The 25361-nt window shown below is 44.0% G+C and overlaps 1 pseudogene; it reads left to right on the top strand.

The window, feature by feature from the left end:
• LOC134729355 (putative HERC2-like protein 3) lies at positions 1 to 23776 on the top strand (annotated as a pseudogene).
• Positions 23777 to 25361: the final 1585 nt, after the last annotated feature.

The following is a 25361-nucleotide window of genomic DNA, read 5'->3' as shown; positions in this document are numbered from 1 at the left end:
GTCACCCGGGAATCCATGCACGCATTTTGTGTTGGCCAATATTTGGAGGTGAGGCTGTATGCCTTGAGTGATGCAGAGGATGGCAGGGGACACCCTCTGTGTGTTTGTGATAGGAATATTTGGATCTAGAAGTACTGATATCTGGGTCTTTTCGGGGGCATTAGGGATAATATAAAGATCCTTTAGAAGTTTTGTCATAAATGAATTTACATTTATTCGTGTTAGGATCTGTGATGTACTGGTCTTGAAAGATTGTTTTTTAAATGATCAATTTGTGAGAAATATAGACAGTGTTCCACAAGAAAAGAGGTTAAACTTTGGTCTTATGTAGAAATTTGGAATGGCTTATTATCTTGAGGTATGTATTTTTTGGGAAGAACTATGTAGAAGTATAATTCTTTACAATAGAAATATGTCCTTCCTATGTATTCACGAACACATAGAATTTATATACTGGGATTAGCTTTCCAGCTATCCACAAGTAATAAAATGTATTAAATGCCATTAGGGCAGGGCTTAAAGCATTTTATAAAGGGGAGAATTAACTTTGCTGTAAATATCTTCTGTGACTGGAAAAGTTGAACTCTTGCTTTTTTCAGAGTTTGATTTTTGTTAGAATAAATTTCATTCCCTCTACCTGTGTGGTCACAGTCCACTAATACTTGTCATCGAATACTTGTCATAGTTTTGTTGCCCAGTGGGTTCTTTATGCATGTAACAATTCATTATACTTTCTGAAGCATGGTGTACAGTCACTTTGGAAACTGATTCCTAAGGAATATTCTAGCCAAATCATGTATCTGTGCTTTAGTTTTTCTACGTGTACGGTTGCTGCCAGCTTTATAGGGCATGTGGGTTTATGTGGTATCTGCTGTTACTTGGGCACAGCAGCATCAACTCATTACAGGATGGAGGGGCAGAACACCCAGGGCACCCCTGGGCTCACATGGCGGTACAGCTGCAGGACAGAGCTGTCCTTTTGGTTTTATGTTTTTAATTAATTCTGTTTCCTCAGATTGATGATGAAGTTTATTTTTCCAGACTGACCAAGAAGTTGTCACCATACCAGATCTGGGAAGTCTCTCTTCACCTCTGATAGACACAGAGAGGAATCTGGGCCTGCTTCTCGGATTACACACTTCCTATTTAGCAATGAGCACACCGCTGTCTCCTGTCGAGATTGAATGTGCCAGTAAGAAAATCTTTGCTTTTTGCTGATTAGCAGATTATTTTTTTTGAACTGTAAGTGCCATTAAGAGTGGGAGAGGGCCAGGCACAGTGGTTCATGCCTGTAATCCCAGCACTTTGGGAGGTTGAGGCATGTGGATTGCTTGAGGTCAAGAGTTTGAGACCAGCCTGGGCAACATGGCAAAACCCCATCTCTACAGAAAACACAAAAATTAGCCAGGCATGGTGGCATGTACTTGTAGTCCCAGATACTCAGGAGCCTGAGGTAGGAGGATCGCTTGAGCCTGGGAGGTTGAGGTTGCAGTGAGTCATGATCATACCACTGCACTCCAGCCTGGGTGACAGAGCAAGACTCTCTCTTTAAAAAAGTAGGAGATGGCCAGGCGGTGGCTCATGCCTGTAATCCCAGCACTTTGGGAGGCTGAGGCGGGTGGATCACCTGAGGTCAGGAGTTCGAGACCAGCCTGGCCAATGTGGTGAAACCCCATGTCTACTAAAAATGCAAAAATTAGCTGGGCGTGGTGACGGGTGCTTGTAATCCCAGTTACTTGGGAGGCTGAGGTAGGAGAATTGCTTGAACCCAGGAGACAGAGGTTGCAGTGAGCCAAGATCGCACCACTGCGCTCCAGTCTGGGTGACGAGAGCGAGACTCCATCTCAAAAAAAAAGAGGAGGATTCAACACAGTTGATGATGATACAAAAAATAATAATAAGGATAGTGAGACTCAATCAGGTAGAAACAGCTGTGAGTGGCTGTCATTTGCCCTCATGGTCTGTTGCTGCAGAGGAAGCTAAAAAGTGTGCAGGAGTGTCTACCCGTCTACCCTGTGGTGGTCTCACGTATTGCAGCCTCTGCCTGATGGGCCCAGCATGGCTTTTGTCTCCCTGCATGCCCAGAAATTGCACAGAATGTCGATCAGCTGTTCTCTCAGGGAACAGCGTTCTATTTGAGGACTGCGTTTTTACCAGACCAGGCTCAAGTCAGTTATATTTCAGGATGGCAGCCTTTGTAACCACCTAAAATAATAAGCTTTTTCCTGTCTCCTAAGATGGGTTTACATTTTCCTTCATGTAGTCGTGCATTTCCCATCTGTCTATCTGTCCGTCCGTGTGAGCAGCTTCTGTTGAGCAGTTGCCTGGTGCCGTTACCATGCGAGGTGTTCAGGATGCAGTGATGGATAGGACACGCCTCTGCTTTCTGGTGCCGTTACCATGCGAGGTGTTCAGGATGCAGTGATGGATAGGACACGCCTCTGCTTTCTGGTGCCGTTACCATGCGAGGTGTTCAGGATGCAGTGATGGATAGGACACGCCTCTGCTTTCTGGTGCCGTTACCATGCGAGGTGTTCAGGATGCAGTGATGGATAGGACACGCCTCTGCTTTCAACTGCTGCTTCTTGATGAGCCAGCATTCTAAGCAGGTCACGTTACAAGGTGGTGAATGGTGAAATGGAGACGTTCATACGTGGTTCTGGGAGAAGAAAGGCTTCACACTGGCAGCAGTCCTGAAATTGCGTGAGGGAGCATTCCGGGCAGAAAACACAGGAGTGTCAAGGGCAATGCTGAGAGGAGCAGGGCTTTCCTGCTGCTTGCGAGAGTGGGTGTGGAAGAGGCTTGCGGGAAAGGAGGATCTTGGTGTCCACACAGCCCCCCGTTGGGTGGACCTTTGTGCAGTGCTGGGTGCTGGACTGCCTGTGGTGCCCTCTGAGGTGTCTGCTTCCCTCCCTCCTCCTCAAGGCCCATTGCTTGCCAGAAGATGGGCTTTGTTTAAATTGACAAGGAGGGCAGGGCTGGCGAGCTCCAGAGCAGAGGGTGCCATGAGCCCTGGCAGGTGGGTCCGAGCCACAGGAGGATCAGAAGCTTATCTTGGAGCAGTAAGCAGGGGCTGTCCTGTGCTTAAAGAAAGGGGGCCAGAGAGAGTTGGCATTGGATTAGTGTTTCAGAAGAACGAATGTGGTGGGTTGGGGAATGCTCCTGAGTGCTCTAAAATCTAAATGTCCAGGAAAAGAACAGTAAGTGCATCCCCGCTTTGATTGCTTGGATTTGGAGCAGTATTTGATAACACAGATCATTAATAGAGATCTGTAGTGGTGCACATCCTAATTTCGTGTGTATGTGCCGCTCCCTCAAGTGACCATAAGCAGTTGTAATTAACATTTGCACTGGCTGATCCCATGCCTTGCACCATGCACAGGTCTCCTTTCCAGTCCATCGGCCCTCCCGTCTCCAAGGATCTATCCTTCATTAAAGATTGTGTGTTTGTTAAATATTTTCTCCTTTTCATTCCTTTATAAGTGCTCTAGGAATACATAGCCTACCCTGAGGATGTAATTCTTTGTAGAAACCCTTCAGATATGCTGTTCCCTGCCTGGATACTCAGCGTCTGGGTCTTATTCCTCATCTTAGCTCAGTTGTTGCTTCCACAAGTCCCTTACTGACCCTCAGAATAGCGGTGGTCTGTCTTCCAGTCTCCCTGGTACCCCCATAGTCATCCGTTGCACAGTTTTGGACTTGAAATCCTGTGATTAGTTGTGTCAGCGGTGCCCTTTGCTGCCTTCCTTGTTAGAATGTGCAACTCAGTCTTCACACGGTATCTGTGGAACCAGGCAGCTGCAGGCAGAGCACAGGTATCCAGAGAATGTTGGACTGGAACTACAATCCTGAGTTCTGATGCCGTGCCTGAGGTGTGTGGAATCACCAGAAAGTGTATTCACGTAGATAGAGGAATTACAAGTCAACCTGTGTAAACATGTTAGGTGGAGCTCTTTCATATGAATGATGCTGAATTTTACCTTCTAAATTGAGTGTTCAGTTGAGCATCTTTTTTTTTTTAGTATTTATTTTGAGTTGGGCACTTGAGTTTCTCTTTCATGTTTGCGTGTGCATTTTCTAGAATGGCTTCAGTCATCCATCTTCTCTGGAGGCTGCAGACCAGCCAGATCCACTGCAGCTACAACGAGGAGAAAGATGAGGACCACTGCGGCTCCCAGTGGGCACACCTGCCAGCAAATCGCGACTGCTCCCACAGACGGGCCCTGGGGGACCATTCTCAGGCATTTCTGCAAGCCATTGCAGACAGTAACATTCAGGATCACAACGTGAAGGTGAGCGAGGCCTGCCCCCACTGCCACCTCAGTGCTCTGTTTATCTGAGGACTTTGACATAGGAATACTTATGTGCTCTTTGGTTAACATAGCACAGACTTTGTTTCATGTATTATTTGGAGGGTTTTGAGGTGAGAACCTGATTGTGTTAACATGCTAGCAAGGCTTCAGAAGCATTACTGATTGCAAGTGCATTAGAAGCTGTGGCATGTTTAAGATTTGTGAAGACTCACTGGGCGGCCCTGAAGTTACCTCCAGCTGTTTCTGTTGCAGGACTTTTTGTGTCAAATAGAAAGGTACTGTAGGCAGTGCCATTTGACCACACCGATCATGTTTCCCCCCGAGCACCCCGTGGAAGAGGTCGGTCGCTTGCTGTTATGTTGCTTCTTAAAACATGAAGATTTAGGTAAGGAGCTCAATATCTGTGTACTTTATCTAGACTGCAGATTCCTTGACTAACCTGTGGTACATATTCATTCCTTCCCTGTCCTTCTTTTAAATGTCTTTTTGCAGGTCATGTGGCATTATCTTTAGTTCATGCAGGTGCACTTGATACTGAGCAAATAAAGCACAGAACGTTGCCTAAGTCAGTGGTGGATGTTTGTAGAGTTGTCTACCAAGCAAAATGTTCGCTCATTAAGGTGATATATTTTAATTCTTTTTATTCTGTGCTTTGCAGACAGTTGCAGAAATATTTGTTGTTAAAGCTGTCTTTTCCTGGTTAACTTTGCAGACTCATCAAGAACAGGGCCGTTCTTACAAGGAGGTCTGCACTCCTGTCATCGAACGTTTGAGATTCCTCTTTAATGAATTGAGACCTGCTGTTTGTAATGACTTCTCCATAATCTCTAAGTTTAAATTGTTAAGTTCTTTGCCCTGTTGGAGGAGGATAGCTCAGAAGATAATTCGGGAACGGAGGAAAAAGAGAAGTAAGAATGTAAAAGGACAGAAGACACTATTAAAGCATGTGCTTCACCCTGCCTCGCTAGACCTGTGATTTCAGAGTGAAGTTTCTCTACTGTTGATTCCATGTGACATTTCTACCTGCTGCCATCATTTTTATGTATAGTTATGATTAAATACGGAAATCTCACTTATTTTTTCAACCGATCAGACAATGAGGCAGTTTAGGAATTGAGTGTGGTATGATTTGATTACTAGTAAATTGATGTTGAAAACGTAAATAATCTTTGCTAAATTGATGGGAACAAGGTCGTATTTTTATTTTATTAGTTATCCTGGTAATGAGATATAATGGGAACATTTAAACTTATTGCCATTCTTCTAAAGAAATGTTTTTTGTTTGGAAATATTGAGTATTCTGATACATGGAGAATTATAAAGGGAAGCTGAAAGAGTTACATTTTCCTGGAAGTAGCTGTGTAAGAGTACAGAAAAGTCTTTTTGCATTAAATCCAAATTTGAATAAAAATGCTTAGAAATTATAAAATAGTTTAGAATTTAGTCACTTGTGATTATAAATAAACTACAGAAATTTCTGATTGTATCCTTTTTTTTTTCTTTGAGACGGGGTCTTGCTCTGTCGCCAGGCTGGAGTGCAGTGGTACAATCTCAGCTCACTGCAACCTCCGCCTCCCAGGTTCAAATGATTCCCCTGCCTCAGCCTTCCAAGTAGCTGGGATTACAGGCATGCGCCACCACGCCTGACTAATTTTTGTAATTTAGTAGAGACGGAGTTTCACCATGTTGGCCAGGATGATCTCCATCTCCTGACCTTGTTATCTGCCTGCCTCGGCCTCCCAAAGTGCTGGGATTACAGGCATGAGCCACCCCGCCTGGCCTCTGATCATGTTCTTATGACTTATACTGATTTACTCACAAACCTGCTTATTGAACAGTATTAATTACTCAGTTTCTGATGGGCATTTTGAACAATAAGCTTATGAAAGACTAAAGCGTTTTAGAAGCCATCCTAATTTGATTGTTCCTGAACAAACCCTACACCATAACAGCCTGTCGGAATCCGATGGGTGCTCTGGATCAGGAAGTCACAGCAGTCACACTGCTGCAATTCCTTTAACCCAGGCATGCAGGAACTCAGCCCGGGCCCAGGAGACAGGCCTGCCTCAGCACGAGGGAGAGAGACTCCACCATTTGCCATTTCATATCCATGGGTTCTGAGCCCACACTGTCACTTTTAGAGTTTCTTGTGGGTTTATAGATTTATTGTGTGTTGTTTCCAGCTGGTTTTCTTTTTTTTTTTTTTGAAATTAAGTAACTTAAAAAGATTAAGTGATTAATATTCCTGTTGCTGTGTCAGGGATCGCCAAGCCTTCTCTCAGGCTTAATGATTCACCAAAAGGACTCAGAAGAGCTGTTATACTCACAGCTGTGTTTTTTTTTTTTTTTTTTTTTTTTTTTTACCGCAAAAAGGATACAGATTAAAATTAGCAAAGGGAAGGGTGCATGGAGGGAAGTCCAGAGGAAACTAGGCACAAGCTTTGGTGTCTCTCCCTAGTGGCGTCACGTGGATGTGCTTAGCTCTCCCAGCAACAGTGGGTCACATCATGTGTGAAGAATTGTTAACCAGGCCAGCGCACCTGAACCTCGAGTCTAGAGATTTTGTTGGGGGCCAGTCACATACGCAGGCAGTGCCCATGTGACTGACCTCAATTACTTACACTCCAGTGCCCCAGTGCAAAAACAAGTGGTCCCTCGCAAGTCACATCATTAGCATAAACTGCCTGGCCAGACCACTGCCACAAGGTCCTGGGTGTCAGGTATACCAAAAAACTTATCAGGCAGGATGTTCCAAGGCCTCAGAGCTCAGCTCCTAGAAGAAGGACCAATCCTGAAGAGACCGACCTTCCTTGGGAATTTGCAGTGTTTGAGCAACCCCGGCCTGCTATGTTAGCTCTTTACTGCCCAGGTATATTATCATGTTGCTTATTTTTTATATTATATGCTGAGGAGATTTAGACCAAAAATTTTAAAAGAGATAAAATATAGGGAGGAAATTCCACATATCACAATGAATTCAATTATTTCAGTTACACACTAACAGAACCACTGAACTGGACCATGGTGGACAAGCCAGGAACTGTGGGCCAAATTCCACCTCTTGCTTGCTTTGTGTTGCCCGTGGACTAAGACCTTTTTTTTTTTTTTTGCAGTTTGAAATTGTTTTTTAAAAATTAAAAGAAGTATATTATTTTTGACACATGAAAATTACATGAAGCTAAAATTGTAGCACCATAACGTTTTACGGGAGCACAGCCACACCTGTTGCTTTATCTGTGGTTACTTTTTGTGCTACAGCAGCAGAGTTGAGTATTTCCAACAGACTGCGTGGCCTGAAAGACTCAAATGTTCACTCTCTGGCACTTGAGGAAGAGCTTGCTGGCTGCTGGGCTTCCCCTACTTCAGGGCTTCTCCCCTTGTCGCACTCTCACTTTGTCTTTTTGTTCTGCCATGGTGATCATTTCACTCTTGTTGTTTGAGCATTGCAATTTATAATGTTGTTCAGATGTTTATTTGAATGAAATATTTGTCTTTCATGTAAATCTAAGTATTTCTTAATTTAAAATTAATATTTAAGTGTATGATTTTTTATAGTGAATGATGTTTTAAAACACAGTTCCTAAGAAGCCAGAATCTACGGCTGATGAAGAAAAAATTGGAAATGAAGAGAGTGATTTAGAAGAAGCCTGCATTTTGCCTCATAGTCCAATAAATGTGGACAAGAGACCCATTGCAATTAAATCACCCAAGTTGCAGTGTTTTCTGTGATTCTGAGGTTAGCTGAATAGAATCATAGCATGTAGCAAAGGAATCCACAGTCTTGTACCTCTGTACCTGAGCATCCGGAGGGAGGGACGGGCGGTTGTTAGAAATACGGCCCCAGTGATGCCTCATGAACTTGACTTATGATGTCCTGGTCAGAGCTGTAGCTGGAGAAGGGTTTCCTTTTATTTTTGGTACTAGATTGTATCATTAATTATTCACCATTCATTCCTTAAATATATTCTTTGTTCCAGAAACAGTGCTGGGCCCTGTGGCTATTAATGTGAACCACAACTTAACTTCATATGCCAAGCTAGCCTGTTCCAACATATATTAGTATAGAGATAAGTTCACTTATATTTATAGCATAGTTTTAAAACCATGTATTAATTACTAAATTTAACATATTTTAACCAATTTAAACCTATGAGCATTATTTATATTTTACTTGAATAACTTTTAGAGCACAGTTTAATATTAAATAGGGTAGACTAATGATGAAAATTGTTTTCCTTTGTTAGGACAAATGGCAGCCGCTGTTGAGTACTGTTACAGGGGTTCACAAATACAAGTGGTTGAAGCAGAATGTTCAGGATCTTTATCCGCAGTCTCCACTCCTCAGTACAATTGCTGAATTTGCCCTTAAAGAAGAGCCAGTGGATGTGGAAAAAATGAGATAGTGCCTACTAAAACAGATAACATTTGATGAGAAATGCTTCTCTGCAGTGGGTAATATACATAACACTTAACTGTATATGCATTGATATTTTGCAGTTGGAGAGAGCAGAGGTTCGCCTGGAAGGGATAGATAAAATTTTAAAATTGTATCTGGCGAGCAAGAATTTCTTACTTCCATCTGTGCAGTAAGCGATGTTTTGTGGATGGCAAAGACTTATTCCTGAAGGAATCGATATAGGGTAAAACGTTAGCATATTTTTTTCTTAACTAAGGAAGCTATGGCAACAGAATGTTGTTCTGTAACAGTTAGAAGTCTGGCAGTGTCCCGAGTCAAATTCTTTATCTTTATTTGAAAGGGAACCTCTTACTGATTGTTTAAAGGATGTTGATTTGATCCCACCTTTTAATTGGATGCTGCTGGAAGTCACCTTTGGCAAGCTGTATGCTTGGACTGTTCAGAACATTCAAAATGTTCTGATGGATGCCAGTGCCAAATTTAAAGAGCTTGGTGAGTCAACAATTGCATCAATGTTATTTTATAGTTTGCCTTTAATTATGTGTTGTGGAAACTTGCAAATGCCAATTTTTGCTTTTGAGAAGACTTTAATAAGTTTGTACTTTGTACTTGTATAATCTATGCTGCTGTCAGCTTTCTCAGATTTTAAACAAAACTTTAAAATTTAGCAGGAGATACAATGTTGAAGTACTCTAGTATAACATTTTTACATTTTGACATTTATATGTGTATCACCACATATCCTAAGTGTCTGTGTCCTATATTAATATTTATTTCCTGGATAGTTTGAGCATCTACAGAGAGTTGATTGGATTGGTTTTGTGGAGGAAAAGTGAGACATAACTTTTATATTTGAAATGGAAGGAATGGAATAGGGCACCAGTGTATTCAGAGAGCAACATGCTAAGTCCTGTAGACAGATGGAACGACCTGTGCATAGAATACAGGGGGTAGGCCCATCGTGCAGCATGACAGAGCTGCCCATTCTATGGAAACCACTGAAAAATAGTCAGATGTTTAGAGTAATTGCCTGTGCTTTCTGTGTTACTTTTATTCTTGTATCCACGCACAAGAAATGTCAGTGGGTGTCAATACTTATTAGTCAGATGTTTAAAGTAATAGCCCGTGCTTTCTGCATTATGTTTATTCTTGTATCCATCACAAGAAATGTAAGTGGGTATCAATGCTTATTAGGTATCCAGCCGGTTCCCCTGCAGACCATCACCAGTGAGAACCCATTGGGACCGAGCCTGGGGAGCATCCCGCAAGCCTGCTTCCTCCTGATGATGCTCAGCGTGCTCACCCTGCAGCACAGCGCAAACAACCTCGACCTCCTGCTCAATTCCGGCACGCTGGCCCTCACTCAGACGGCACTGCGCCTGATTGGTAGGTCTGCACCGGCTTGAGAGCCTTTGGGAAAACGTCAAGATTTTGCTTTGATTTCTTTTTTTTTTTTAAAGCTTTTTGTAAATTATGGTAAGACACAAATAGCAGAAAGTGTAGCATTTTAACGTCACAATTCAGCGGTATTAAATACATTCACAGTTTTCTAGAGTCATCACCACTGTCTAGTTGTAGAACTTTTTCATCACTATAAATGCACCCCATTTAGCCATCAGTCCTGACTCCCCTGCTCTCCAGCCCCTGGTAGTCACAAATCTGCTTTCTCTGTCTATGGATTTGCATATCCTGGATATTTCATATAAATGGAATCATACCATTTGTGGCCTTTGTGTCTGGGTTATTTTATTTGGTATATATCCGTACTTTATTTTTATGGCTGAAAAAGATTTCCATTGTATGAATATATAACATTTTGTTTATTCATTTATCTGTTGATGGACATTTGGGTTGGTTTTGCCTTTTGACTTTTGTGAATAGTGCTGCTAGCAACATTTATATACAAATACTTGTTTGAACACTTGTTTCTAGTTCTTTTGATTATACACCTAGGACTGGAATTACAGGGTCATATGGTACAACTATGTGTAACTTACTAAGAAACTACCAAACTTTTCCACAGTGCCATATCATTTTTACATTCCCACCACCAGGGGGCAGGATTCCAGGGTTCCAGTTTCTCTACTTCCCTGCCAACACTATTTTTTGTGGTTTTCTTTTTTTTTTTTTTTGGATTAAGGCCATCCTAGTGGGTGTGAAGTGCTATCTCATTGTGATTTTGATTTGCATTTCACTAATGATGAATGACATTGAGCTTCTTTACATGTTTGTGCTTGTCGGCCATTTGTATATCTTCTTTGGAGAAATGCCTATTCAAGTCCCTTTCTCTTTATTTTTTATTTTATTTTTTTGAGACGGAATCTCACTCTGTCACTCAGGCTGGAGTGCAGTGGCACAATCTCGGCTCACTGCAACCTCCGCCTCCCGGGTTCAAGTGCTTCTCGTGCCTCAGCCTCCCGAATAGCTGGGATTACAGTCACACACCACCACACCTGGCTAATTTTTGTATTTTTAGTAGAGATGGGGCTTCGCCATGTTGGCCAGGCTGGTCTGGAACTTGTGACCTCAGGTGATCTGCCTGCCTTGGCCTCCCAAAGTGCTGGGATAACAGGCGTGAGCCACTGCGCCCAGCCCCTTTCTCCTTTTTAAATAGGGTTATTTGTCGTCATCTTGTTGTTGTACCGGTAAATGCACTATGTAAGTGTACCAAACATTTAAAGAAGAATTAACACCAGTCCTCAGACTCTTTAAAAATTTCGTGTATACTAGACCTTCACAGATCTGTAGACCTTTATCAGATATATCATTTGTGGGTATTTTCTCCTGTTCTCTGGATTGTATTTCCTTTCATAGAGAAGTTTTTTATTTTGATGAAGTTCAGTTTATCTGTTTCTCTTTTGTCGTCTATGCTTTTGATATCATATCCAAAAAGCCATTTCCAAATACAAGAGTGATGAAGATTATCCTCATCTCATGTTTTCTTCTGTAAGTTTTATAGTTTTGGGTCTTATATTTAGATCTTTGGTCCATTTTTAGGTAATTTCTTTTACACAGTGTGTGGTAAGAGTCCAGCCTTTTTCTTTTGATTATCTGATTGTTTCAATACCACTTGTTGAGGACTATTCTTTCCCTGAAGTTCTCGGTACCCTTGGCAAAGATCAGTTGGCTGTAGATATTTAGGTTTATTTCTGGACTCTCAATTACATTATTACATTCTATATGTTGATAATTATGCAGGTACCACACTGTTTTGAACATTGTAGTTTTGTACTGTTTTAAAATTGAGAAGTGTGTCTTCTTTCTCAAGATTATTTTGGCTGCTTTGGTTCCGTTGAATTTTCATATGAACTTCAAGGCTAGCTTTTCCATATCTGCAAAAAAGACCATTGGGATTTTTGCTAGGGATTGAATCTGTAGATTGTTCTGGGGAATAGTGCCATCTTAACAATGTTAACATCCATTCTCTGAATGTGGAATGTCTTTCCATTTATTTCCGTCCTCTTTAATTTCTTTCAGCAATATTTTATTGTTTTACAGTTATCAGGGTAATAATGGCCTCATAGAATGAACTAGGTAGTGTTCCCATATATTCTATTTTTAGAAGAGTTTGAGGATTGGTGTCAATTCTGCTTTAAGTGTTTGGAAGAGTTAACCAGCTAAGCTTTTCTTTGTTGAAAGATTTTTTTTTTTTTTTTTGAGACGGAGTATCACTCTGTTGCCCAGGGTGGACTGCAGTGGCACGATCTCGGCTCACTACAAGCTCCGCCTCCCAGGTTCACGCCATTCTCCTGCCTCAGCCTCCCGAGTAGCTGGGACTATAGGCGCCTGCCACCACGCCTGGCTAATTTTTTGTATTTTTAGTAGAGACAGGGTTTCACCATGTTGGCCAGGATGGTCTCAATCTCCTGACCTCGTGATCCACCCGCCTTGGCCTCCCAAAGTGCTGGGATTACAGGCATGAGCCACCGCGCCCGGCCTGAAAGATTTTTAATTACCGATTCAATCTCTTTACTTGTTATGGGTCTATTCAGATTTTCTATTTCTTCTTTGAGTCAGGTTGGGTAATTTATGTTTCTAGGAATGTGTCCATTTTATCTAGGCTATTTTATTGGTTGGCATACAGTTGTTCACAGTGTTCTTTTATAATCTTTTTTATTTTTATGTTGCTAGTACTGTCTCCACTTACATTTCTGATGTTAGTTATTTGCATCTTTTCTCTTTTTTTCTTTTTTCTTTTTTTTTTTTGAGACAGAGTCTCACTCTGTTGCCAGGCTGGAGTGCAGTGGCACAGTCTCGGCTTACTGCAACCTCCGCCTCCCGGGTTCAAGTGATTCTCCTGCCTCAGCCTCCGGAGTAGCTGGAACTACAGGCGCCCGCCACCATGCCCGGCTAATCTTTTTGTATTTTTAGTGGAGATAGGGTTTCACCATGTTGACCAGGATGGTCTCGATCTCTTGACCTCGTGATCTGCCCACCTCAGCTTCCCAAAGTGCTGGGATTACAGGCGTGAGCCACCTTGCCTGGCCTCTTTTCTTCTTAATTTGCCAAAAGTTTATCAGATTTTTTGTTCTTGCCAGAAACCGAACTTTTGGTTTTGTAGATTATTTTTCTATTCCCTATTTAATTTATGGCTGCTCTAATCTCTATCGTTTCCTTCTTTCTGCTTTGTATTTTTTTGTTTTTGTTTTTGTCTTTGTTTTGAGACAGGGTCTTACTTTGTCCCTCAGGCCGAAGTACAGTGGCGCAGTCATGGCTTACTGCAGCCTCAACCTCCTTGGCTCAAGTTATCCACCTGCCTCAACCTCCCAAAGTGCTGGGATTACAGGTGTGAGGCACCACACCTGGCCTAACTTTGGTTTTTATTGTGTTCTTATTTTTTTAGTTCTTCCAAATGTAGAGTTATTGATTTGAGATCATCTTCTGTGAATGCAGACTTTTATAGTATAATTGCCCATCTTAGCCCTGCTTTTGGCACAGCACAGAAGTTTTGGTATGTTGTGTTTTCATTCATCTCATAGTATTTTCTAATTTCCCTTGTGATTTCTTCTTTGACCCACTGATTGTTTACCGTGTGTTGTTTAATTTTCATATACTTGTGAATTTTCCACTTTTCCTTTTGTTATTAATTTCTCATCATTTCATTTTGGTTAGAGAAGGTAATTTGTATGATTTTAGTCTGTTTAAATTTGAGACTTTGTGGCCTAACATATGGTCTGGTCAGTCTAAGAGAGTGTTCTGTGGTATACTTGAGAATAATGTTTATTCTGCTCTTTCTGGTGAAAAGTTCTGTATATGTCTATTAGATCTGATTGGTTTATGGTGGTGTTCTTTGGCTAAAACTGAGATGCTGCAGGGCCAGTTGTCAAAGTCACAGTGAAAAAGCAAGGTTTTCCCAAGCTCTTTTAATCACTTCAGTCTTAGAGTTCACATTAATCCATTCAAAAATACGTATCAGGCCAGGCTGTAATCCTAGCACTTTGGGAGGCTGAGGCGGGTGGATTGCTTGAGCTCAGGAGTTTGAGACCAACTTGGGCAACATAGCGAAACCCTGTCTCTATAAAAAATATGAAAATTAGCTGGGCATAGTGGTGTGTGCCTGTGGTCCCAGCTACCTGGGAGGCTGAGGTGGGAGGATTGCTTGAGCCAGGGAGGCAGAAGTTGCAGTGAGTGGAGATCAAGCCACTGCACTCCAGCCTGGGCTCCAGCCTGGGCGACAGAGTGAAATCCTGTCTTGGGGGTGGGGGGAGTCTTTCTATCTGTCTGTCTGTCAGTCTGTCTCTCTCTCTCTCTCTCTCTCTCTATATATATATATATGTATATAACTATTTTTATTTTATATATTATATGTTGTATTATGTTAAATATATATTTTAATATGTGCATTACAGCTGAAAAGAATCATCTAGTAAGAATTATATCTGATTTCCTGAGGCCTCATTAGCAACCAAAAGTTGCATTTAAAAATTACAGAAGCATATCTCCATCGAGAAATGGCCTTTTTATGTTGTCTGCTTTTTCCCCAGAGGTTCCAATAAGTAAAAATCACAGCACAAATCATTAAGTATGGGGACTTGTTCTGCTGATAGTATTCATGTGTTTAAATTTCATCTCGCCCACTGGCTGCAAAAAGCAAGGTAGTTGCGTCTCATGAATATCCGTCTATATTTGCAGCTTTCCCTGATCAGGGTATCCTTCTTATCATTTAAGAAATTATAAGCATATAATATTTTATACCAGCTTAATGTATACATCCACATGTAACAGCCACAAAACATAAAGCTATGTAAAATAAAAAATTTCCCCCAGTTTTGGTTGCAAATTTATTCAAGCCCTTAGCAATAAATTCAGTCTTTACAGAGTTAACAGTATAGCTGCCCAGGGGATCCTGGGAGATCCACCTGGAATGCAACTCCTGTCCCTTCTTTGGGGCCCCTTCTTGGGAGCCCTAAAGTAGCGGCTAGGCTAAAGGAAAGGCTGTTTCCCTGCTAGTTTATCTAAAGTTTTGCTCCAGCCCTGGGAATTGAATATCCTTTTTTGCTCTCTTGGAAGAGAGAGAAACACAAACTTTTTACATTTTTTGGTTCACCCAAGCCCACCTTTGGGACCGTTTGGATCTTTTTCCCTCCCACCTGGAGGAGAAAACTAAAATCAAGGGAGTTACCAGAACCGCACTCCTACCCGCTCTCAGTTTAGCAAGTGAGAAAAGGGGGGTTAAAAATCTAGCCTACTCTCCTAGGGTTAGCTCTCCTATTTTCAAATCCATTGGTAAGTTTTACTTCTCTCAGGTGACAGCAGCTCAGCTTCTGTTTCATGCTATGGATGACTCTGTAGCCACCCAGGGCACCAATTGTCAGGGGTCTCCAGGTTTGATGGTTGGCCAGGAGGACTCACAAGACTCAGCATGTAGTTGTACTCAGGGCTATAGTTTATTACAGTGAAGGGACACAGAGCAAAATCATGAAAAAGGATGTGTGTAAAGTCCAGAGGAAAGCAGGTACAAGCTTCCACAGGATCCACACAGGACGAGCATAACTGCCCCGGAACCAAGCCATGTCAAGTGCTGTCTGCCGGGAAGCTGGGTAGAGACTCCAGGCCAGGGTTTCCATCAGGGCTGACCACATGGGCACCCCCTGCCTGGTGCATACCAAGTTCCAGAACAAGGAAAGCAGGTTTCAGCACAGACCACGTTGTTTGTACAGTCAATTCAGGCACAGCGAACCACAACTACCACCTAGGGAATTGGGGAGCCCTCCTGAAATCCAGACTCCAGCCGAGGGCTAGCCTGCAGCAATCCTGTCTGAGGTTGTATCTCGGGCCAGCTGTTAGCTGTCTTCTGCACAGAACCATGATTAAAGTTTGTCAGTTTCCCACTGTTAGATATTTAGGTAGTTATCTTTGTTTTTCTATTAATAAAAAATGTGATGAGTATCTTTCTAACTCAGTTATTTTGCTTTTTACGGGGGAGTAATTCCTAGAAGTAGAGAAAGTAGCTTTACTGAGCATTTTAATATCTTTTATATCTTCCTAGGATATTTATGTATTTTGTCCTTCCGTTTATCTTCTTTTTATCGTATATCAGTAAAATATTCATAGTATTATATTGATAAACATATAGTATGGATTCTTCAAAATTATGATCTTCATTAGTATTTTTTAAATGTTTTGTGTGTATTAAAGGGACATTGTAGCTACTTGTTGGCTTAGCTATTGTTTTTGATGCTCTGTCAGGCCCCAGTTGTGACAATGTTGAGGAAGATATGAATGCTTCTGCTCAAGGTGCTTCTGCCACAGTTTTGGAAGCAACAAGGAAGGAAACGGCTCCTGTGCATCTCCCTGTTTCAGGGCCAGAACTGGCTGCCACGATGAAGATTGGAACGAGGGTCATGAGAGGTGTGGACTGGAAATGGGGCGATCAGGTACTCAGAGATTTGATGTGAACACATTAGCCACACATTAGTTATCTTCTGCACAGGTCTGTACGATATTGGTGGGTGGAAATTGGAATAATCCAGGATGTGTCGGTTGATAGATGACACAGGTGTTGGTTCCCGAGCTGCTGAAGGGAGTGAACACAAATAGGGAATCATAAGTAGGGCATCTGAGCAGAATCAAGTCTGGAAAGAGAGGCAGCTCTTTTCAGGAAACTCACTGGCATGAGGCTCAGTTTGATGGGTCACTGGAACAAGAGTGAAAGTGAGAAAGAGAGTAAATCCCATTCTGAAAGTTGGTGTAGTGAAGGCTCTGAGGCAGGAAGCCCAGATTCTGCCCCTGTGAGCTGATGGCCACGTGCTGTGAAGTGCCCTGAACCCAGTAGTTAGGGATATACTTCATGGGCCTGTGGCCATGTCTCCATTTTCCCTCATCGCAGGTCTCTTCTAAATCGCTGTCAGGTGCCCCCAGGTGGAAGTCACTTACCACAGCCCTAGCTAAGTTAGGGCAGTGTTCACCTTCCCATGGTCTGTCTAGCTTTTCTCAGCCACGCTGGTAAGCCCCGGCTTTGTCACAGTCATCTTAGAAATAGCAGTGTCTGGAGACAGCAGCATCCATCCTAGAAACAGCTTTCTCCTACAGAAGTGAGAGCCAGAGCTTCCCCCTGGGGCCCGGAGGAAACTGAAGAAAAGGGAATGTGCAGGTGCTGGTACTTGTTTCAGGTTTCTGCTCTTGCAAGGCCGGTGAGGGATTGAGGGGTCAGGACTCGCTGCAAAGCCCTGTCTGTGCATGAACTCAGAGGATCCTCATTGAGATGAGATTTCCCCTACTTCCTTGGTAAAGCAGCATGAGCACGTTATTTTATGCCATTTAATTTAAAATGATGCAAGCACACATTTTGTAGGAGAGGTGAAATCTGTGTCTGGGGACAGCCCCTAACAGACAGGGTGGCATATGGCGACATCTGTGTGGCAGGTCTGGTGGGAGCCATGGAAGGACCAGGGCAGGGCATGCACCCTCCTAACTGAGGTCTGGTGGGAGCCATGGAAGGACCAGGACAGAGCACGCACCCTTCTAACTGAGGTCTGGTGGGAGCCATGGAAGGACCAGGGCAGGGCACTCACCCTCCTAACTGAGGTCTGGTGGGAGCCATGGAAAGACCAGGACAGAGCACGCACCCTTCTAACTGAGGTCTCGTGGGAGCCATGGAGGGACCAGGGCAGGGCACTCACCCTCCTAACTGAGGTCTGGTGGGAGCCATGGAAGGACCAGGGCAGGGCACGCACCCTCCTAACTGAGGTCTGGTGGGAGCCATGGAAGGACCAGGGCAGCGCACGCACCCTCCTAACTGAGGTCTGCTGGGAGCCATGGAAGGACCAGGGCAAGGCACGCACCCTCCTAACTGATCTCTACTTCGGCTTTGTCAGGATGGGCCTCCTCCAGGCCTAGGCTGAGTGATTGGTGAGCTGGGAGAGGATGGGTGGATAAGAGTCCAGTGGGGCACGGGCAGCACCAACTCCTACAGGATGGGAAAAGAAGGAAAACAGGACCTCAAGCTGGCAGAGCTGCTGGCCGCTGCACAGCCCTCAGCAGAGGATTCGGACACAGAGGACGACTCTGGTGGGTGACTCAGGAAGGCCTTTAGTCCAAGGCAGCCCACAAACTGTCCAGGTGCTGGCTGCCACCACTGCCATCTGGGCCTTAGAATGGGATGTCAGGACGCACCTGCGGCTGGCACTCTGTCCTCGGAACCTGCAATTTAAATAAGCTCCCAGGCACCTCCGATGCAGGTGCATGGAGTGGCTGTGGGATCCGGCGATCTGGCTGGAACTGACTTTCTGCATTTTCCTCTCACGTGTGCACCTGCCCCTCTTTGAGAATGTGGTGGCCAGGCTGGGGCAGCTGCACCACCAGTGAGTCTCATGTGGTTGGTGCTGAGCCTGCATCTGAGCGAGTGAGCCGAGGCCTGGTGGAATTGCCCTGCGGTCTCGGTCCATTGCCTCCTCCTCCAGTGAGAGCCCCCGCCTGAGCACACCCAACCTGCCACCTGCCTTTACCTTTCCTCTGCGGTCCCTGACTCTGAACTCTTCAAGTAATGTGGAGTTAGTCAGCACTTTATTGCTTCTAGGGAAGCAGAGGTGAGGATTTAGGGGTGGACCAAGAAAGCTAGATCCTATCTGTGGAGGTCCAGGTTGTGGGAGGAGGTTTCATGACATTTCTTAGCTGTTCCTAAAAGACATGTGAAGCTTCACATGGCTGGGCTTGGTAAGACCATCCAAGAGGCTGGGGCTGCCAATATAATTTGTTATTTTGATTATTTTTTTTAGAAGCTGAACAAACTGAAAGGAACATTCACCCCACTACAATGATGTTTACCAGCACTATTAACTTACTGCAGACTCTTTGTCTGCCTGCCAGAGTTCATGCTGAGATCATGCAGAGCGAAGCCACCAAGACTTTATGCGGACTGCTGCAAATATTAGTGGAAAGCAGAACGACGGAGAAGACATGCATGGAATGAGAGATTGAGGGCCCAGGGAGTCAGCGCTGGGGGCCGCACGCTTGTCGTGTCCGGGTGTGCATGTGGGTGGGTGTGGATGTGTGTGGATTCATTTCCTGTGGCTGCTGTAACAAAGTACTACAAACTTGGGGGCTTACGCAGTAGAAATTCTCATGATTCTCTTGGTTGGAAGACTGAGATCAAGGGTGGTTCCTTCTGGGGCTGTGAGGGAGAAGCTGCTTCAGGGCTCTGCCCCAGCTTCTGGAGTTTGCTGGTCTCTTTAGCGTTCCTCGGCTTGTAGAGGGGTCACCCTGATCTCTGCCATCATCTTCATATGGCATTCTCCCTGTGTGTGAGTCACCTCCAAATCTCCCCTTTTCATAAGGACATCATTCAAACTCATCAAACTGATTACATCTGCAGCGGCCCTATTTCCAAACAAGGTCACCTGCTGAGGTATGGTAGGGGTTAGGGCTTCAACATATGAATTTTGCAATTCTGAATTCAACCCATAACACTGGCTTCAAACAACAAATTTGTTCTCTCAGAGTTCTGGAGACCAGAAGTCCCAAATCCAGGTGCGGGCAGGACCATGCTCCCTCCACAGGCTCTAGGGGAAGGTCCTTCCTTACCTTATCCAGCTTCTGGGAGCTCCAGGCTTCCTTGGTGTGGGGATGCATTGTGCCAGTCTCTGCCTGTGTCTTCACATGGCCCCTGCCCCTGTGTTCTGCATGTCTTTTTCTGTCTCTGAAAGGACTCTTTCATTGAGCTTCTTTGACTCTAATCCAACATGATGTCACCTAAATTCTTACCTTAAGGACGTCTACAGAGACCTCATTAAATAAGATCATATTCTGAGTTCCGAATGTATGTGAAGTTGGGGGACAGGCACAGTTTAATCCATAAAGTATTTGTGTGTGTGGAGAATAAGTATGAGAAATGTGAGCTGAGGGAGTGGGGTGAGTGTGCATGCAACTGAGAGTGAGCATATGTGAGTGTGGGTGGGTATGTGGGTGTGCTCCAGTGTGTGTGAGAACATGCATGTATTAGTGGTGTGCTGGAGCATCCGCACATATTGGTGAGAGTGTGTTAGCGGTCGATGGGCAAGTGGCTGAGCGTTTGTGTTGCAAGTGTGACAGTGTGTTTGTAGCATGTGGTTGTGTGGGTGTATGTATGCATGCATTTATGTGAGTGGTGTGTATGTCCATGAGAGCATGTGAGTGGGCAGGTGACTACAGTCAGGTGAAGTGGGAGTGAAAGCATCACTGCATTGAGCCAGTGTGTGTGTGAGGGTGAGCACGAGGGAGGCATGAGTGTGAGTGTGAGGGGATTACTGGGTGTGCCAATGAGATGAAGTGTAAGTCAGTGAGGCTTGAGTGTGAGGAAGTATGGGTGGCAGCACAAGTGTAAGTGTGCGATTGTGAGCATTTGTGTAAATGTGTATGAGTGCCTTGTATCAGTGTGAGCACAAGTGACGTTATTGTGAAGGTGTGTGAGCGAATGTGAGCATTTTGCTTGTGTCAGTGGGAGGTAACAGTGTAGGTGTGAGTGTAAAGTGAGAAAGTGGGTAAAGGTGTGAGTGGGTGAAGAATCGGTTGTGACTAGTGTTGAGTGTGAGTGCATATGTGAGTTTTTGTATGCAGTGGGGGGTAAGTGTATGTGAGAGTGCATAGGAGTGTGTCTGATTGCATCTTAGGTTGTGTGTGCATACGTGTGACTGGGATTGTGTGTGTGTTAGTGATTGTGACAGCGGTGTGAGTGCACCTGTGTGAGGGTGGGTGTGTGAGTGCCCATGAGTGTGTCTGAATAACTTAGTATGGGTGTGAGTGTGAGGATGCATATGAGGGTGTGAGAGTGTGTGTGTGTGAGCGCATGTGAGTGTGCTGAAGGAAGGCAGGTGTCCTCAAAAGCTTGGATAGCTGAGGGCGGGGGAGGTGGTCGGGGGGGAGGTGGGAGGCGAAAGCAGGTCCTGTGGGGCTGTGGGCGGGGTCCCTTAGGGGGGCCCAGCCTCCAAGCCTCAGCCTCCATTCAGGGAGTAGTGGAGTCCTGGAGCCAGGCGGAGCAGAGGTGGGCTCACTGGTGCCAGAATCCAATGGTGTAAACCTAGTGAAAAACTCATTTTGTTAATGCAGATGTATTAAACTTGGATTAGAAACTGTCTCTACAAAAAATGCAAAAAAAGTATTTAAGTGGTGCAGATTAAATATAAGCAAGATTGTGGAGATATTTAAAACACGAAATTAAAAATATAGTAGATACACTGTTGCAAATTACTGCTATTTGAATTATAGATCATTTTCTTATTGCCTAGAAACAATACATAGCTAAAATTCCCTAACTACTTTTACTACACATACTTAGAAGGTTTTAAAAATACCTGTAGTCTCAGCTATTCAGCAGGGCAAGGCAGGAGAATCACTTGAGTCCAGGAGTCTTAGACCAGCCTGGGCAACATAGTGAAGGCCCATCTCTAAAAAAAAAAAAAAAAAAAAAAAAAGAAAAATGCGGAAATGTTTCTTGAACTACCTTAAAAGCCTTCTTGCACTTCTCACTTTGAATTAGTTTGAATTAATTTACAAACTGCTATGTATTTTAAAGGAGCTTATTGTAGAAAATAAAATAAGTTGATAAAAAAATAAGGATTTATCTTTAGGGATTTGTCTTTAGGGACTTGTTACCAAGCATGTCTATTTTCCCTCCCGCAGCTTCTCCAAACAGGCTGGTGTACAGGGAGCAACACCGGAGCTGGTGCATGCTGGGTTTTTTGCGGAGCATCGCTCTCACGCCGCAGGTGTGCGGCGCCCTCAGCTCCCGGCAGTGGATCACGCTGCTCATGAAGGTCATGGAAGGGCACGCACCCTTCACTGCCGCCTCGCTGCAGAGGCAGGTAATGTGCTGCCAGGCAAAACCAGTTCCCTGAGAGAGGCATCCATGTACTGAAGTTCCCTGCCCTTAAAGTCAGGGGCCTTTATTCAGTAAGGAGTGCAGAAAGGGTCTAGAAGTAACAGGGTAGATTTTCTGGAGGCAAGGGGCAGTGGTCCTTGATAATTGGTAAGTTGCTAACCTTTAGTTTACCTGCTTTTAAGTGGTAAATCCTGCAACTACTCACTCATCTGCTTCACAGAATTTGTAGCATAATTGTCTTAAGAATTAAACTAAAAATAATTCTTTTTAAATTAAACACGTGCATCTGTAATGTTGCTTTTTTCTAAAGTCCCTGACAATCCTAATCACTAATCAACTTGAGTGTAATTACCTGGCTGTAAAATAACCAAGCTCAAAATTTTCACATGATTATTTGCATTATGAGAACAGAAAATAAAGAGAGGCTGGGCGCAGTGGCTCATGCCTGTAATCCCAGCACTTTGGGAGGCTGAGGCAGGTGGATCATGAGGTCAGGAGTTTGAGACCAGCCTGGCCAACATAGTGAAATCCTGTCTCTACTAAAAAATCCAAGAAAAATGAGCCGGGCTTGGTGGTGGGTGCCTGTAATCCCAGCTACTCAGGAAGCTAACGCAAGGAGAACCGCTTGAACCTGGGAGGTGGAGGTTGTAGTGAGCCGAGACCGTGCCACTGCACTCCAGCCTGGGCAACAGTGTGAGACTCTGTCTCAAAAAAAAAATAAATAAAAAAAAAAATAACAATCTGTAGTTTCTTAATCAGATTTTTAATGCTTGTCGTTTTAAATTTTCTTTTATCAGATCTTAGCTGTGCATTTGTTGCAAGCAGTCCTTCCGTCATAGGACAAGACCGAAAGGGCGAGGGACATGAAATGCCTGGTGGAGAAGCTGTTTGACTTCTTGGGGAGCTTGCTCACTACCTGCTCCTCTGACGTGCCATTACTCAGAGGTGGGTGGCCGTCTCCCTTCCCTGTGCCCTGGTGAAGAGTGGCACAGTGCCGTCACTCAGAGGTGGGTGGCCGTCTCCCTTCCCCATGCCCTGGTGAAGAGCGGCACAGTGCCATCACTCAGAGGTCGGTGGCCGTCTCCCTTCCCTGTGTCCTGGTGAAGAGCAGTGCAGCAGCTTCTCCCCTTGTTTCCTCCTCAGAGTCCATGCCGAGGTGGCGCAGGGTGCGCCTGCAGGCCTCGCTGCCACCCATAGCAGCACACTGATGGAGGAGGTGGTGGCACTGCTGTGCACGCTGCACTCCCTGACTCAGTGGAATGGGCTCATCAACAAGTACATCAACTCCCAGCTCCGCTCCATCACCCACAGCTTTGCGGGAAGGCCTTCTGAAGGGGTGAGTTTGTGTTCTCAGAATTAATTTAGTTGAACAGTAAACTTATAGGGATTGGGCAGCTCCGTGAGTGTCCCTGGTCGAGCTCACTGTTTGGTCTGCACTAGGCCCAGTTAGAGGACTACTTCCCCGACTCCGAGAACCCTGAAGTGGGGGGCCTCATGGCGGTCCTGGCTGTGATTGGAGGCATCGTTGGTCGCCTGTGCCTGGGCGGCCAAATTGCGCACGATGAGTTTGGAGAAGGCACCGTGACTGGCATCACCCCGAAGGGCAAAATCACCGTGCAGTTCTCTGACATGCGGACGTGTCACATTTGCCCATTGAATCAGCTGAAACCAGTAGGTGAACTTGTGCTCAGTTACTGTATGATAAGGGAAATTGGCTTTACACTAGGACCCAGCACCAACATTAGCACTTGAAAGAACTTGATTCTGGTACTTCAAGTTTGCCTTCCAGGAAGCTGTGTGAGCTTGCGCTTCTGTGGTGAGCAGGGCCTGTCTCACAGGGCACCTAAAGCAGTGGTTCCTGTGTTTTTCAGCCGCAGAGACAGGAAGAGGGCTTTAGCAACCTAGAAGGTACCGTGCGTCTATGAGGTAGTTCTAATTATTTTAAAATGTGAATTTATGAAGTTTACTTTTTATTGAACAACTCAAGTTTTAAAAAAACTTTAAAGTTTTTTTTTTCTTTTATTATTATACTTTAAGTTTTAGGGTACATGTGCACATTGTGCAGGTTAGTCACATATGTATACATGTGCCATGCTGGTGCGCTGCACCCACTAACTTGTCATCTAGCATTAGGTATATCTCCCAGTGCTATCCCTCCCCACTCCCCACACCCCACAACAGTCCCCAGTGTGTGATGTTCCCCTTCCTGTGTCCATGTGAACTCATTGTTCAATTCCCACCTATGAGTGAGAATATGCGGCGTTTGGATTTTTGTTCTTGCGATAGTTTACTGAGAATGATGATTTCCAATTTCATCCATGTCCCTACAAAGGACATGAACTCATATTTTTTATGGCTGCATAGTATTCCATGGTGTATATGTGCCACATTTTCTTAATCCAGTCTATCATTGTTGGACATTTGGGTTGGCTCCAAGTTTTTGCTATTGTGAATAGTGCCGCAATAAACATACGTGTACATGTGTCTTTATAGCAGCATGATTTATAGTCCTTTGGGTATATACCCAGTAATGGGATGGCTGGGTCAAATGGTATTTCTAGTTCTAGATCCCTGAGGAATCGCCACACTGACTTCCACAATGGTTGAACTAGTTTACAGTCTCACCAATAGTGTAAAAGTGTTGCTATTTCTCCACATCCTCTCCAGCACCTGTTGTTTCCTGACTTTTAATGATTGCCATTCAAACTGGTGTGAGATGGTATCTCATTGTGGTTTTGATTTGCATTTCTCTGATGGCCAGTGATGATGAGCAATTTTTCATGTGTTTTTTGGCTGCATAAATGTCTTCTTCTGAGAAGTGTCTGTTCATGTCCTTCGCCCACAAGATGGGGTTGTTTGTTTTTTTCTTGTAAATTTGTTTGAGTTCATTGTAGATTCTGGATATTAGCCCTTTGTCAGATGAGTAGGTTGTGAAAATTTTCTCCCATTTTGTAGGTTGCCTGTTCACTGTGATGGTAGTTTCTTTTGCTGTGCAGAAGCTCTTTAGTTTAATTAGATCCCATTTGTCAATTTTGTCTTTTGTTGCCATTGCTTTTGGTGTTTTAGACATGAAGTCCTTTCCCATGCCTATGTCCTGAATGGTAATGCCTAGGTTTTCTTCTAGGGTTTTTATGGTTTTAGGTCTAACATTTAAGTCTTTAATCCATCTTGAATTAATTTTTGTATAAGGTGTAAGGAAGGGATCCAGTTTCAGCTTTCTACATATGGCTAGCCAATTTTCCCACCACCATTTATTAAATAGGGAATCCTTTCCCCATTGCTTGTTTTTCTCAGGTTTGTCAAAGATCAGATAGTTGTAGATATGCAGAGTTATTTC

The sequence above is a fragment of the Pan paniscus genome, chromosome 18 (assembly GCF_029289425.2).
Source record: "Pan paniscus chromosome 18, NHGRI_mPanPan1-v2.0_pri, whole genome shotgun sequence".
Classification (NCBI taxonomy): domain Eukaryota; kingdom Metazoa; phylum Chordata; class Mammalia; order Primates; family Hominidae; genus Pan; species Pan paniscus.
Note: the sequence above shows the minus strand (reverse complement) of the source record. Positions and strands in the feature narration are given on the sequence as shown.